Source organism: Papio anubis, chromosome 7, assembly GCF_008728515.1.
Source record: "Papio anubis isolate 15944 chromosome 7, Panubis1.0, whole genome shotgun sequence".
Lineage (NCBI taxonomy): Eukaryota > Metazoa > Chordata > Mammalia > Primates > Cercopithecidae > Papio > Papio anubis.
The window spans coordinates 54,748,473-54,763,384 of NC_044982.1; the positions used below are offsets into that span (position 1 = coordinate 54,748,473).

Below are 14,912 nucleotides of genomic sequence, written 5' to 3' on the forward strand. Positions count from 1 at the left end.
GAACAAAAGTACTCACTAAAGTGTTATTTATCAAAGTAAAAAATGAGAAAAATATAAATAGGGGAAAGACAGGAACAGATTAGTAAATTATAGTATATAAAAAATAACATCAATAATAAAAAATGTTTATTGAGCACATCATCCCCTAAATCACAAATACCCACTATAGCCAAAAATTACCTTTTCACTATATAATTTTAGAATAGGACTAGCAGGAATAAAGAATGCTGCTAAATCAAAGAGGAAAAAAATAAAAGCAAGAAAAAGATCATGATAATTCTGTTAGTCAATGCACAAGTATAAACCAACTGGTATTTGACAACTCCAGCACTTGTTAAAGTATAGTTCATACATATTTGTCTCTCAACACCATTTCTAAATTCTAGCCCTTAGAAAGTTTATACTCTTTCAAGAGTCAAAATTAATAGAGTAGAAACAATAGGAAGTAATACAACTACATCTTAAATTAAACACTAAACTATGTGGTAAAATGAAGGCTGTGGCATTTGAGAAAAGGCTGAGAACTGGGAGGAGTGTGCCATTCAGGAAAGATTCCACAAAGGGAGGTTAACAGCATGTATGTTCTGGGGGAGAAGAAAAGAATTGCAAGGGTGGGAAATAATACAGATAAGGGCCCTGGTAGAGAGGCCTGGGCCTGTGCTGCTGCCCCAAGCACACTCAGACTGACTGGATGAGAAGCCTGGTTACAGAGCCTTCTCCTGAAATACAAGGCATTTTCTTCAGTATCCCGAGAGGCTTCCAACAAGATTTGCTCGGATGGCACACAGTATCGTACACCATGGACTGTTTTTCAAAGTTCTGTTCTTTGTTAACTCAACCAATGAATTGCCTTCTCTAGCTTTAGCTGCAGTTTTGCACCCTGTGCTGTTCGGACTCAACCGTTCCCCCTTTTTTGGCATTATTTTCTGCTACCGCTATACTCACGTTATTTATTTGATTACAGAGGCAAAGCAAAGGCTAATGATAATAGGTACTTGGAAAAATGAAAATATCACTTGTTGTACATTAGAGATTAAAAACACATTTCTCCAAAGCACAGGTGTGGTATATCCTTTCTAAACTGAACAGTAATAAGCATAATTCCGTTAATCAACTATTACAATGAAGTCCATAAAAGAAGTGATGGAGATCTTTAAATATCTCAAAAAGCCTGATAGAAATGGCATCTTTTCCCACAGTAATATCCCAAGGGAAATTACAAGATCTTTCACTTAAGTAATATTAGTATTATTTTCAGGCACTTATTTTGATAGCACACTTAGCTTTACAGGCCAAAGCAAAAAAAATGAAAACAAATGACTTCATTTGTTTTGACAGAAAATCTTTCCAAACATAAGGCCTGAGGAAGATGGGGTAAATGGTAAATGAAAGTGATCCTCAATGACTGAAAGGTTGGGAAAATTATTTACTCTCTGTATATTATGTGCTATATATATATGCTATAAATGCATTATATATGCATATTACATATAATATGCATAATACATATTATATAATATGCATTATATATAGCAAATGTATATATATACACACACATATAGGTACACACACACACATATTTTTATATAATGTTAGGAAGGAAAAAATATCCTTTTGTCTAGTCTTTTTAACAGCTTCTTCTCTACTATACAACCTGTGTTCTCACCTAAACTTTTAAATGTTCTCTGTCTTGTCTCATTCCTTAAGGCCATCCCCCACAATGCTGCCAGGGTGACCTTTTAAATTACATATCTGATCACACATATCACACCATTGCTCACATTCTTTAACAGTTCAGCACATCCACAGGACAACACCTAACACTAAAGCACAGTAATCCTTCACCATCGGGTCCCATTCCTCCTCAGTGTGAGCATTTTCCAATTCATGTTCTGAATTACTGCAATTCTTTTCCTCATGGATCCCTGAACAAGTCTTGCTCTCATACTTGTATGCTTTTGACCACGCTGTTCCCTCTGCCTAGAATATTATCCCTTACATATTATCCCACCCACCCACCCACTCCAAAAGAACAAAATGAAATCACAAAATATCTTCATTCTCCCTGGAAACTCAAGATGCTGGTCTGTGAAGCATGCCTCCACGTTGCTAGGCAGCACAGCGGTTTTTCTCCTGCTCCCCATGGAGGACTGGGGTCTCCTCCAGGGTAGGCTGTCAGTATCTTTATGTCACTAATGCCCGGGGTAGTACTGGTTCTGTATAGGTATCCAGTAGGACTTGTTAAATACACGATTTAGACTTACCAGAAATGTGAATAAATCCCTAGCAACTAAGATTAAAATTATGTTCCTTTATGACACACTTGTCCCCTACAATGGGAGTCAGTGTTGGTCAGAGCTTCTTGAATATTCTGCATATTAGTTATAGAGGAAACGTGTACATTTTTTCTTGTCTCCACATTTAGTGGACATAATGTGAGAATATGATCCTCCAATACTGTCCACAAAATAGTTTCTGCAAAAGTCTCCATGTGTGTCAGGTTAAGCCAACTTAAGTGAAAGCAAACACACAAGGAGACACACTGGTTGGGGTGCACTAAGTTGCAAGTACCAAAAATATCCAACTCAAATCTGGACTCCGAAGCCAAACTGCCTGGGTCTCACTCTTAGCCAGCTATTTATTAACACTAACTGTATGACCTTTGACAAGTCTCTTCACCTCTCTATCTCAGCTTCCATATCTGTAAAATGGAAATTATAACAGTACATACTTTACAGGGTATTATAAGGCATATGGTAAGCACTAGTTAAGTGTTAACTATTAGTAAACAACAGGACTAGTTAAATTAAATAAGGGAAATTTATAAACAGAGTAACTTGGAGCCTAAAGTGAAATGGGTGGGCCCACAAGAGGTTTGGTATGGTGGCTCACATGGTCACACAGAACCTAGTTTCGCCTGGCAACCTGAAATCAGCTTCATCTTAAGGCTGGCATCTCTCAGAGTGGCCACATCAACCAGAATGTGGAAGGAAACAAGAATACCGAAATGCTCCCTGATTAGAGAGTTCACAAGTCCTTCAGCACTTGACAGGCGCAGGAAATAGCTGAATGAACCTAAGCCACCTAGGGCCCACATCTAGATGTGGCCATGGGTTAACCTCCCCTGAAGTACACGGACATCAAAACCAAACCTTGGGTACCTCTGGGAAGTTGGGGGATAACAGGAGATATTAGGCAACCAACAAGAACAAAGGCAATGGTAAAATTCATGAATTTTAACCACAGAAACTATTTTCACAGCCATCTGTATTCAAAAGTCATATCAGGTTTAGCAACCAGGCACAAAAATTCCTTTCAACCAAGATGAATTTCTAGCATGACATCGCCAACAAAAAGTGCTGTTCTCAGGGAAAATCCTCCAACTTAGAAGCATCTGCTTCTAATTTCCACAATGAAATCTTTGATTCCCTCATTCATGGGACTTGCACTCAATTCCCTCTGACACAGGAACTGCAGTTTTCTAGATAATGACTTTGCTGTGAAATTCTCATTATCTAGTAGCAATATATGAATCTTAACATCAACTTTACTTATATTCCCCTGAAATACTTCTTCCCAAAGAGAGCATAATGCCTCCAACAAAGATTGAACTAAATATTTGAGAAGTTGCTAGCTTTCTGGTAACATTGCAAAAGGATTTTCTACATCATCAAATGGCTCCTAACAACAAGGAAATGTACAAGCTAGAAACGCAAAAGCCCACTGACGACAGACTAAATAAAATATGGTACATTAAAACAATTAAGCAGTGAAAAATCATGAACTACAGCTACACATTAACAAGTGCGAATCTCAAAAAACAACAGTAAGGAAAAAAGTAACAGAAGAATACATATGATAGATTCTATTTCTACGAATAGGAAGTTCATATGTTCACACGTCAGGTTCAAAAAGAAACCAAAAAGGAAAGTTCAAAAATAAGCAAAACTAATGAATGATTCATTTAGGGATACATATATATGTGTGATAAGACTGTGAAGAAAGGCAAAGGTACGTTTAACTTCAAAATTATAATGCAGGGGAGGCTGGAGGTAGGAGGAGATATATTCAGAAAGGAGCAGAGAACTTCGAAGGTTCTAGAGAAATTTTTTTCACAAACTTGGTAGTGAATACAATGGTGTTCTTTCATCACTATATTGTTTAAAATGTACAGACATCACAAACACTCTTCTATGTGTACATTTCACAACTCTGTAAAGCATGTCAGAAGTACTGAGGTTGAAAATGCTGGGAATAATCACATTCCGATAATTTAATTTTAAAAAGATACATAAGGCAGGACAAGTATGAAATGCTGCTGTAACTGCCTGCTACATTTCACATAAGATGAATCCATTACAGATCCTATGTAGAGTTTACCATGTAACTACCATGTACCATGTACTTATAAAATGTTATTTCACTTACTACACGATTTGTTTTCAGGGATCTGAAACTAAGAAAAGCCTTAGAGCTCCTAAAATTGTTAATGAATTCTTGTAATTTTTATAATCTAGTGACAGGTATAAAATAATTTCTGAGTTTCTATCTATTCCTAACTGGAAACAAATGTAACAAAGGGCAATCAAATGAAAAATTTATCACTGTATCAGATTTTAGAGACGACTTCATCCAACCTTTTAAGTTGATAGGTTAAGAAACTGGCACTTGGAGAGAATGTGCTGGCCAAGATGAGAGTCAGCTGCAGGACCCTGGTGTGCTTTTCCTTAATGGGATTTTTCTTCCTAAGTTATATTCCAAAACTCCCAAGGGTAAAAAACAATTTAGCTTAGTCTAGCATCTTTTCAGAAAGTTCGTATTTTATATTTTTAAATAGAAAGTTAAGAAGCATGCTAAAATAATTTACTAAATTAAACATACCCAAATGCTAATAAAACCTGCCTTTTACCTTGATATCTTTCATTACATGTGAAAAATTTTATGAAGCCAGAAAAGGGTTTTTGAGATTCTAGATTTAATTTTTACCCTACATAAATTATGGGGCTAAGATTATGTTGTTACCCAGACACACTCAAAGCAGCAGCATTTGCTGTGGGGACACCCACAGACACACACACACACACACACACACACACACACACAGAGAGTACGTGTGCAGAATGATGCAAAGTGAGGCTCCAAGGCCAGGTACTCTTTAAAGTAAAGAAGATCAAAAGCACAATCTACAGACTTCAAAGTAAAAGATTTCTCTGGACAATCTAGCAAGACTTTCTACTGCTACAGAAGTCCTTATTTAACACCCCCTTGAGGAGTTTTGCAGTGATTACACAAGTTGGAGACAAGTTGCTAAATAAACTTATAAAGACAAAACATTATACAATTTTAAAAGCCCTTAAGAGAAATGATAAAAATGTTTCTTTTATATATGGCTTTATTATAGTTTCACAACATATTTACCATTGTCATTTGCATGTACAGATTCTGTCTCCAACACATTAAAAGACACTTCTATCCTAACAAGGCCTTCCATTAATCAAAGATCTACAGTTCCCCTGGGGAGTCATCAAATCTTTAGCCAATGTGCTCTAAGGAGACCAAGGTGCCTTCTGTTATTCTAGAGAAACATGGATCCAAGACTGCTAAGGTAGCTGTTGGGAACATAACTGGGAGCTAGGGATGGCTGTATCCTTTATGCTTCTCCCAGAGGAATCTTCAATCAGAAGCTGGCCTCTTCTACTGTCACCCAGTGTTTCATTCTCCTAGCTTACTTCTAGAAAATAACTACCATTAATTTGCCAGTTGAGTGTGAAATCTCATTTTCAGTGGTACTTACCTATCTAGTAACACTCTGTTTCCCATATGCCAATTCACAGGCCTTATTTCTGTAACTCTTCTCAACTAGAGTTTTGAAATAAGATACAAACCAAGGTCAATTCAATTATTACCCATCTATTCTAAAAGAAATAGAAATAAAGCCACTTAACAGTGAACCTCTGGTCTCTCTGGTGTGTGAAGTTAACAAAAAGCAGGAGTGAGTCACTGAAGAGCTCAGTCCAGTCACCTCCATTTGACCTACCTATTCACTGGATCATCTGGTTGTTCGGTGTGCGTCCCCCTCCATATTACCAAAAGAGAACATTCCTTCTTACAGTAATCATCCTCTGATGCTTTGAGAGAGACTTAAAGTATGCTTTCTAAAGGGTGTGGGGGAAGGAAACCAGAATTACACCTTACCCTACACAAATAGGGTTAATCTTCCATGAAAAATGGAACCATACCTCAACCTTGAAGGTTAGAGTTAAAAAAGAAAACCCCAAACCAATCAAACAAACAAAAACCAGAAACCACCCTACCTCTGCTCAGCACTGCTTTTTCATATGGCTGTAAACATACTGGAAAGGCAGAAGTACTGAGACTGACCCATAAACATCTGTCCTGGAGAAACCCAAGGAGCAGACTATTACAAGTCAACAGGCATGGCAGGACCACTGCTCAACACCAACGGCTCATCGTTACCTCTTACTCCCTCAATCCTACCCTAGAAAAGACTATCTATTGCCTACAATTAACTGCCTTGGAATCACCTTCTCTCTGGCCCACAGGCAAAATCTTCAAATATTTAAACAGTACTCATTGAGAGGAGTGCCTATATTCCTTCATGATTTTCACGTTTGGAAGAATGAATTAAGAAAACATGGTGTTGCTCCTTATAGTGGGCTTTCTAGGAAAAGTTGGATTCTTTTTTTCAGATATAAGATTTGCAAAGTTGTAAATTATCTATTGGCTTTTTACCTTCAGTACAAGTTTCAACAACCAGGAGACAAAATCCTGAAACTCCCTCTAATGAGTCTTTCTTTCAAAAGCATCTTCCAATTGAAAGTCGTCTGTCCAGGATTTGGAAATTATTTTCTCCAAAAGTAAAAATCATCATGATATTTTCTAAGCTTCCATGTATAATAAATGAAAACCGTAGCTGAGGTCTAAGTTATACACTTTAGTGAATAAAGTCATTAAAAGCAAAGATTCTGATAATAAAAAAAAATACTTCCTTTCAGACTCTTAATGCACCACAAACTCTGGACAACCTACAAACCTTCACTGGCAAGTGATTACTTTCAGGGACCATTCCTCAGAATGAGTATAAAAAGCACCATATTCCACATATAATTATGCAAAAAAACACCTCTGTACTTTTTTTCCCCTCCACATTTTTCAAAGCATTTCTTCCAGTTTGGGGGAGTTTTTAAAAATAACCTGTTACATCCAGGAACTTTCAGTTCTTGGCCATTAAATATGAATTGCTGCAGGAATTGTCCTCTGCCATAAACAACTAGAAAAGTGGATAAAACAGATCAAATGGTTTTTAGACACTGAAGGAAAACAAACTAGGTAAGCCTAATGATTCCCCAAACTTAATGACTGGAGGCAGTTTTGGTCCACAGTGAGGAAAGGAATCCAAACAGAACTGAGAAGGTTCCCTGAATTGAGAAGATAAAGAGGAAAGTTTGGGAGGCAGAGGCAGCTAGAATTTGGGCCAGCACAGAATCCCAAAGAGGAAGTAGGGGAACCCAGAGAGAGGTCCAAAGATCTTCAGAGAGGTTCCCTCGATACATTGGCTAACTATTGATCTCTGCTTACGTGGAAAAAAAACTCCACAAGGCAGAGGAAAGAATCTTCCACAAGCAATAGGTCAAACAATTCCTAAAGCTCACACAGAGCTGGGCATAGTTCTCATTTCCACTACCAAGAGGAGAAATCCTGTAGTATCTACAGCATCAGACGGGTTAGTCTGAAAGACATCACCTCAGTAGGGCAAGTAAAGCTTTAGTCTGAAGGCTGCCCTGAACCAACTCTAAAGAAGGTTAGAAGCAAGCCTCAAAAGGATCAAACTGGGCCCAAGTAACTTACCCACACGGTGAATAAAGTTCAGACTTTTTAAACCCCACGTAACTTGCTTACATGCTAGAATAAGGTCCAAACTCTTTAATGCCCAAGTAACTTATCTACACTTATCCTTCATGAAAAATGGAACCCAATGAATGCGTTCATTCATCCTTCTAGAATGAAGCCCAAACTGTCAAAATGCAGCACCCAATAATAATATTATTATGGTTAATTTTACAATAAATTCAAAAACATAGATAAAATGGACAAATCTATTAAAAGACACACATCCAAAGCTCATTCAAGACAAAATAGATAACCTGAATAGCCCTATATGAGGGGACTTCATAAAGTTCATGGAAAAAATGGAATCAAAAGATAAAAATAAAGAATATAAGCTTTATTTCTCAACATAAGCTCCAAAAGGTCAAGACATTTTTATAAGTAATGATACCAGCCACTTAGTGCATGCATCCTAAAGAACTGAGGGTCCTGGGAATTTAACCGGTCAATGCAGTCTTTTCACATTATTAACTGAAGAAAAATGGGTGCCCTTTGAAGATTTTTAAGATTAGGAAACAAAAAGAAATCAGAAGGAGCCAAATCAGGACTGTAGTGTGAATGCCTAATGATTTCCCATCAAAACTCTCCCAAAATTGTCCTTGTGTGAAGAGAGGAATTGAGCAGGAGCATTGTTGTGGTGGAGAAAAACTCTCCAGAGAAGTTTTCCCAGGCATTTTTCTGCTAAAGATTCGACTAACTTTCTCAAAAGACTCATAATAAGCAGATGTTACAATTATTTGGCTCCCCAGACAGTCAACAAGCAAAATGCCTTGAATATCCCAAAAAACTGTTGCCCTGACCTTTGCTTTGATTGGACCACTTCCACCTCTTGGTAGCCAATGCTTTGATAGTGCTTTGTCTTCAGGATTATACTGGTAAAGCCCTGTTTCATCTCTTGTTACAATTCCTTCAAGAAATGCTTCAGGATCTTAATCCCATTTCCTTAAAATTTCCAATGAATGTTCTGTTCTTGTCTGCAGCTGATTTGGGCACAATGGTTTTGCCACCCATCTAGTGGAAAGTTTGCTCGACTTAAATTTTTCAGTTACAATTGTGTAAGCTGAATCAACTGAGATTCTACAGTGTTGGCTATTGTTTCTGTTGTTAATTATTGGTCTTCTTCAATCAGGGCATGAACAAGATGAATTTTTTTCCTCACAAATTGGTGTGAATGGTCTGCCCCTGCAGGTTTCATCTTTAACATTTGCTAGTCTCTTCTTAAAACAAGTAAGTTATCCACTTGTAAACTGCTGATTTCTTTGGGTCACTGTCTCCATAAACTTTTTGTAAAGCACCAATGATTTCACTATTCTTCCACCCAGGCTTCACCACAAATTTGATGTTTACCCTTGCCTCAATTTCCGCAGAATTCATGTTGCTCTGAGAGGGGTTCTTTTCAAACTGCTGCCTTACCCTTTTTAGTGCCTCAAACTAGATTCTATTCAGGTGTCTTACAACATGTTAGTATGAGTTTATTTCGGTGCAAAACCATTCTGAAATCCATGCATAATATGCATTTTCTGTGAACTTTCTGAAGATCCCTCAGTTATTAAATGAACTGAATTTTTAGTTAAAAATTTTATGACAAAGAAAATTGTAGGCTCAGATGGCATCACTGGTAAACTCTATGAATATTCAAATAAAAAATTAATACCAATTCTACACAAGCTTTTCCAGAAAACCAAAGAAAGGGGAATATTTCCCAGCTCTTTCTATGAGGCCATCATTTCCCAAACTAGGTGACATTACAAGAAAATTTTTTAAATGACCAATATCCCTCATAAACATAACACGAGACTCCTAATAAAATTTGGTATACTGAATTCAGCAATATATACCAAAAGGACAACATATGATGACCACGCTGGGTTTATCCCAGGAGCGCAAGATTGGTTTGATATTCAAAATTCAATGTTACTCACCATAACAGATGAAAAAATGAAATTATATGATCATTTCAATAGATGCAGAAAAACAGCTGATAAAATTTAACATATGATAAAACATACAAACCGCCGGGCGCAAGGGCTCACACCTGTAATCCCGCCACTTTGGGAGGCCAAGGCAGGTGGATCACCTGAGGTCAAGAGTTGGAGACCAGCCTGGCCAACATGACAAAACCCCATCTCTACTAAAAATACAAAAAATTACCTGGGAGTGGTGGCAGGCGCCTGTAATCTCAGCTACTTGTGAGGCTGAGGCAGGAGAATTGCTTGAACCCAAAAGGTAGAGGTTGCAGTGAGCCAAGATGGTGCCAATGCACTCCAGCCTGGGTGACAGAGTGAGACTGTCAAAAAAAAAAAAAAAAAAAAACACCACGAAAAAACACACACAAACCCTCAGCAAACCAGTAATAGAAGCGAACTTCCTCCATCTGGTAAATCATATGTATGAAAAATCTATAGCTAATATTACACAAATGGTGAAAGACGGAAAGTTTTTCTCTGCTAAGACTGGAAATGGGCAAAGATGTCTGCTTTCACTATTCATTTTCAACATGCTATTGAGCTCCTCTCCAGAGCAATAAGGCAAGAAAAGGCATCCAGACTAGAAAGAAAGAATTAAAACTATCTGTATTTGCAGACATGATTGTCAATGTAGAAAATCCTAAGACATGTCTAAAAAACCTATTATTAAGTTTATGAAGGTCCAAAACAGAAGGTCAATACATCAAAAACCATCAGTTTTATTTCTAAATACTATCCAATGATTGGAAATTGAAATTTAAAATATCATTTATAGCACCATCAAAAAAATTAAATATTTAGTGATAAATTTAACAAAGTGTAAGACCAATACGATGAAAAACAATATTTCTTAGAGAAAGTTAAAAAAAAAAAAAACCTAACTAGTCAGGCGTGGTGGCTCTCGCCTGTAATCTCAGCACTTTGGGAGGCTGAGACGGGCGGATCATGAGGTCAGGAGTTAGAGACCAGCCTGACCAATGTGGTGAAACCCCATCTCTACTAAAAATACAAAAATTAGCCGAGCGTGGTGGTGTGCGCCTGTAACCCCAGCTACCCAGGAGGCTGAGGCAGGAAACTCACTTGAACCCAGGAAGTGGAGGCTGCAGTGAATTGAGATTGCGCCACTGCACTCCAGCCTAGGCAGAAGAGTGAGACTCCATCTCAAAAACAAAAACCCCTAACTAAATATATAAAAATGTACAACAGGAAGACTCAATATTGTTAAGATATCAATTCTCCCATAACTAATCTATATGATGTTCAATGCAACTATAACCAAAGTTCAATTAGTGTTAAACATGAGTACACATAAAAACTGAAGAAATCCAAAGCTAGTGAATAGTACTGTACCAATGTCACTTTCCTGGTTTTGAAAACAGACTACAGTTGATTATCACTGGGAGACTCTCTATACTATTTTTGCAACTTCTTGTGAGTCTAAAATTACTTCAGGCCAGGTGCGGTGGCTCATGCCTTTAATCTCAGCACTCCGGGAGACTAAGATGGGAGGAGCACTTGAGGCCAGCCTGGGCAACACAGTAAGACTCCCATCTCCACAAAAAAATTAAAAATAAAAAATTAGCTATATGCGGTAGTGCATGCCTGTGGTCCCAGCTACTTAGGAGGCTGAGGCAGAGGACTGCTTGAGCCCAGGAGGTCAAGGCTGCAGTGAGCCATGATCATGCCACTGCACTCTAGTCTTGGCAACACAGTGAGACCTGTCTCTAAAAAAACTAAAATTAAATTAAATTACCTCAAAATAAAGTTTTTTAAAATCCCAGAGATTTTTTTTTTTTTTTTTTTTTTTTTGGTAAACATCCACAATCTGATTCCAATCTACTTCAACCCTTATACAGAAATTACAGGTCCAAATTGAAAAGCTAAAACTCTAAAAGTCATAGAAAACTTACAAAGGAAGATCCTTGTTGCCCTGGTGTTCTTAGGGCATTAAAACATGAACCACAAAAATTTAGCTTTTTAATTCTGCTCTTTGAAAGTCACTTAAAAAATGACAAAGAAATCATCAGAACAGAAAATACATTTTTAAAACATATCTGGAAAAATAAAAACCATATCTGATTAAAGGCTTAAATCGAAAAATATATAAATACTACAACTCAAGAACAAGGCAACTCTTAAAAATACGGCCAAAAAAGTTAAAGTCACTTCACCAAAGATATACAAATGGTAAATAAGCACTTGAAATGATACTCAACATTATTAGTCATTAGGAAAATGAAGTCAGATACCACTACACAACTGCTAGAACAGTTAAAGTTAAAAACACTGACAATACCAAATCTTAGTGAGAATCTGGAGCAACTAGAACTCTCAGGGCAACTAGAACTCTCAGACGCAGCTGGTGAGAATGTTAAATGATACAGCCACTTTGAAAACGAATTTGACAATTTTTTATAAACATTCACTTACCATACAACTCAGAAATGAAAACTTATGTCCCAAGACTTATATAATACATAAATGCTTATAGTAACTTCATTCATAATAGCTCCAAACTAGAAACAATCCAAATATCCACAAACAGGTAAATGAATAAGCAAATTGTGACAACTGAATACCACCCAACAATAAAAACGAACTACTGATATGTGCAACAAAATGGATGAACACATCATGCTAAAGTGAAACATGCCAGATGCAAAAGCATCTAGAGTGGCAGGGAAGGAGACTGACTAAAAAGGAGCTGTAGAAAACTTTTTGGCTTGACAAAAATGCTCTGTATCTTGACCGCAGTGCTGATTACATGATGATATATACATTTGTCAAAATTCATCAAATTATCTACTTAAAATTTGTTGATTTTTATTGTATATGATTCATCATTTAAAAAGCTGATTTGGGGCAGGCGTGGTGGCTTATGTCTGTAATCCCAGCACTTTGGGAGGCTGAAGTGGGTGGATCACTTGAGGTCAGGAGTTTGAGAACAGCCTAGCCAACATGGTGAAACACTGTGTCTGCTAAAAAATACAAAAATTAGCTGGGTGTGGTGGTGCATGCCTGTAGTCCCAGCTACTCAGGAGGTTGACGCAAGAGAATCACTTGAGCCCGGGAGGCGGAGGTTGCAGAGAGCCGAGATTGTGGCACTGCACTCTAGCCTGGGCGACACAGGGAGACTCAGTCTAAAAACAACAATAACAAAAACACACCAGCATTATTTCATTCGAGCTTCACAGCCTTCTGCATTCTAACTTAAACATTTTAAGTTCTGGGCTGGGCACGGTGGCTCACGCCTGTAATCCTAGCACTTTGGGAGGCCAAGGCGGGCAGATCACTTGAGGCCAGGGGTTCAAGACCAGCCTGGCCATCATGATGAAACCCTGTCTCTACTAAAAATACAAAAATTAGCCAAGCATGGTAGTGAATGCCTGTAATCCCAGCTACTCAGAAGCTGAGGCAGGAGAATCACTTGAACCCAGGAGGCGGAGGTTGCAGTGAGCTGAAATTGTGCAACTGCACTCCAGCCTGGGTAAAGGAGTAAGACTCTGTCTCAATAAATAAATAAATAAATAAATAAATAAATAACTTCTAAAGAGTAAATCAAGCAACTGTCCTTAGTATCTTACCCTTAAATGTATAATGTGTAATCATTTCAAAAAACACCTTTCTTTTCATTTCCCTTTTCTAACCAGTTCTATAAATTAATAGAGGATTTTTCAGGGTAACAGCTGCTCTGAACAAATGACTGACAATGTGAATTAATTTAGACCCTGTATTTGTAATACATTGATTAAAAATTTTCTGAAAATTTACTCATCAGCAACATGAGCCTAGTTCAAGAATATGTAAGGCAGTAATTAAAGGAAATGTTGTTTTACAAGTTAGATAACTTCAATTAGCTTTCCCTACTAGGTTTTACTCTACAACTTATATTTCAAGAAAATTTATCTTTACTTTTTTTAGGCACCTGTAGAAACAAATAATTTAGTCAATTACAAATCATTAGCTCTCAACATCCTCTCCCACAGATTTAAAATGAATGAGGGCTCAGAAAATGAGTACTTGAGTTTTAAAAGATTTTATTTTTAAGATTTAATTAGAATTTATTTTAAATTCTAGATGAGACAACATTTATTAAAAACTGTTCCTGATTTTAATTTCCTTAAATATCCTTAATATTACACTTGAAAATCTTGGGTTTCTTTGAAGTAAAACCCTTAAATATATCAATTTTTCTGAATCTCCTTCTATAATTGTAAGTAATGTGAGTTCCTCAAAAGAGATTTCTGAAATGGCACCACTGCAGCTGACCTTTGTTTCAGTGTGTCACTAAACTATGCAAAAAATTAACTTTACCACTATATTTAGATAGGTTAAGTATAGAATTCTATTTTCTTTGGAAGAAAATACATAAAACACTTCTGATTGTTGTGATAAAACATACACAACCACACAAAATTCCACTCTATATTTTGGGTCACACATGTCAATAAATGTACTGCTGAGTTTTTTTCAGGATACCATGTTACTTCACTCTTCCAAGTGATAAAGTATTAATTTTTCAGTTATGGACTTGCAGTATTAAATAAAGGTGCTATCCACTAGTAACTATTAGGGGATTACTAAGTTTATTTTTTATATCCTATTTCTGAAAGTCATAAGAAAATTCCTGATTACAAATACCTTTGAAATAATTATAGTTTCATAAAATAAAAGCTGTTTTGTAAGCTATTCATATCTGATCTTTTTTTTTTTTTTTTTTTTTTTGAGACAGGATCTTGCTCTGTCACCCAGGCTAGACAGGCTGGAGTGCAATGGCATGATCACAGCTCACTGCAACCATGACATTCCAGGCTCAAGCAATCCTCCCACCTCAATCTCCAGAGTGCTGGGACCACAGGCATGCATCACCAAACCCAACTAACTTTTGTATTGTTTGCAGAGATAGAGTTTCATCACGTTGCCCAAGCTGGTCTCAAACTTCGGGGCCCCAGCAATGTGCTTGCCTCAGCCTCCCAAAGTGTTGGGAACACAGGTGTGAGCCACTGTGCCAGGCTAATATCTGAAATTTCTAGCCCA

General features: G+C 37.2%; 1 protein-coding gene across 8 annotated transcripts in view; it reads right to left on the reverse strand.

The window, feature by feature from the left end:
• Nucleotides 1-14,912, reverse strand: part of FRMD6 (FERM domain containing 6) — a 79,398-nt gene that overhangs the window by 49,561 nt on the left and 14,925 nt on the right. The window contains exon 1 of one of the 8 annotated variants that reach the window (XM_017961167.3): nucleotides 10,060-10,092. The exons of the other annotated variants lie outside the window; for them this stretch is intronic. The gene's annotated coding sequence lies outside the window, so the exon portion shown is untranslated. Of the gene's footprint in view, nucleotides 1-10,059; nucleotides 10,093-14,912 lie in introns of those variants that run through there. 8 annotated transcript variants of the gene reach the window in all.